Source organism: Oncorhynchus nerka, linkage group LG2, assembly GCF_034236695.1.
Source record: "Oncorhynchus nerka isolate Pitt River linkage group LG2, Oner_Uvic_2.0, whole genome shotgun sequence".
In the NCBI taxonomy this organism is placed as follows: domain Eukaryota; kingdom Metazoa; phylum Chordata; class Actinopteri; order Salmoniformes; family Salmonidae; genus Oncorhynchus; species Oncorhynchus nerka.
Window position 1 is genome coordinate 48965641 of NC_088397.1, and position 2500 is coordinate 48968140.

General features: G+C 34.5%; 1 protein-coding gene across 1 annotated transcript in view; it reads left to right on the forward strand.

The window, feature by feature from the left end:
- LOC115136830 (SLIT-ROBO Rho GTPase-activating protein 2-like) overlaps nt 1-2500 on the forward strand; it is a 141146-nt gene that overhangs the window by 113449 nt on the left and 25197 nt on the right. The gene's annotated exons all lie outside the window — the stretch shown is intronic.

The window sequence follows — 2500 nt, forward strand, 5'->3', positions numbered from 1 at the left end:
ACACATAACAATACACATAACAATACATATAGCAATACACATAACAATACACATAACAATACATATAGCAATACACATAACAATACATATAGCAATACACATAACAATACACATAACAATACACATAACAATACACATAACAACACACATAACAATACACATAACAATACACATAACAACACATATAACAATACACATAACAATACACATAACAATACATATAGCAATACACATAACAATACACATAACAATACATATAACAATACACATAACAATACATATAGCAATACACATAACAATACATATAACAATACACATAACAATACACATAACAATACACATAACAATGCATATAACAATACACATAACAATACACATAACAATACACATAACAATACACATAACAATACACATAACAATACATATAGCAATACACATAACAATACACATAACAATACACATAACAATACACATAACAATACACATAACAATACACATAGCAATACACATAACAATACACATAACAATACACATAACAATACACATAACAATACACATAACAATACATATAGCAATACACATAACAATACACATAACAATACACATAACAATACATATAGCAATACACATAACAATACACATAACAATACATATAGCAATACACATAACAATACACATAACAATACATATAGCAATACACATAACAATACACATAACAATACATATAGCAATACACATAACAATACACATAACAATACATATAGCAATACACATAACAATACACATAACAATACATATAGCAATACACATAACAATACACATAACAATACACATAACAATACATATAGCAATACACATAACAATACACATAACAATACACATAACAATACACATAGCAATACACATAACAATACATATAGCAATACACATAACAATACACATAACATGAACATAACATGCAGTAATAGTGTTTAACATGATTTTTGAGTGACTATCACATCTCTATCCCCGACACATACAATTATCTGTAAGGTCCCTCAGTTGAGCAGTGAATTTCAATCACAGATTCAATCACAAAAACAGGGAGGTTTGCCAATGCCTTGCAAAGAAGGGCACCTATTGGTAGATGGATACAAATAAATAAGCAGACATCGAATATCCCTTTGAGCATGGTGAAGTTATTAATTACACTTTGGATGGTGTATCAATACACCCAGTCACTACAAAGTTACAGGCGTCCTTCCTAACTCAGTTGCCGGAGAGGAAGGGAACTGCTCAGGGATTTCACCATGAGGCCCATGGGGACTTTAATAGCTGTGATAGGAGAACACTGAGGATGGATCAACAACACTGTAGTTACTCCACAATACTAACCTAATTGACAGAGTGAAAAGAAGGAAGCCTGTACAACATTTTAATATTCCAAAACAGGTATCCTGTTTGCAACAAGACACCCAAGTAATACGGAAAAATATGTGGCAAAGCAATTCAACTTTTTATCCTGAAGTGTTATGTTTGGGGCAAATCGATTGCAACACATTACTGAGTACCTCTCTCCATATTTTCAAGCTTAGTGGTGGCTGCATCATGTTATGGGTATGCTTGTAATCGTTAAGGACTGGGGAGTTTTTCAGGAAAAAAAAACGTAATGGAGCTAAGCACAGGCAAAATCCTAGAGAAAAAGGCCAAATCTACACTGGAGTTGCTGATCAAGAAGTCGGTGAATGGCCAGGTTTACAGTTTTGATTTAAATATGCTTGAAAATATATGGCAAATGTTCCACTCTCCAGGTGTGGAAAGCTCTTAGAGACTTAGCTAGAAAGACTCTGTAATCACTTCCAAAGGTGATTCTAACATGTATTGACTTAGTTGCTTGAATACTTATCTAATGAAGATACAGTGGGGCAAAAAAGTATTTAGTCAGCCACCAATTGTGCAAGTTCTCCCACTTAAAAAGATGAGAGAGGCCTGTAATTTTCATCATAGGTACACTTCAACTAACTAAAAAATCCAGAAAATCACATTGTAGGATTTTTAATATATCTATTTGCAAATTATGGTGGAAAATAAGTATTTGGTCAATAACAAAAGTTTATCTCAATACTTTGTTATATACCCTTTGTTGGCAATGACAGAGGTCAAACGTTTTCTGTAAGTCTTCAAAAGGTTTTCACACACTGTTGCTGGTAATTTGGCCCATTCCTCCATGCAGATCTCCTCTAGAGCAGTGATGTTTTGGGGCTGTTGCTGGGCAACACGGACTTTCAACTCCCTCCAAAGATTTTCTATGGGATTGAGATCTGGAGACTGGCTAGGCCACTCCAGGACCTTGAAATGCTTCTTACGAAGCCACTCCTTCGTTGCCCGGGCGGTGTGTTTGGGATCATTGTCATGCTGAAAGACCCAGCCACGTTTCATCTTCAATGCCCTTGCTGATGGAAGGAGGTTTTCACTCAAAATCTCACCATACATGGTCCCATTCATTCTTTCCTTTACACGG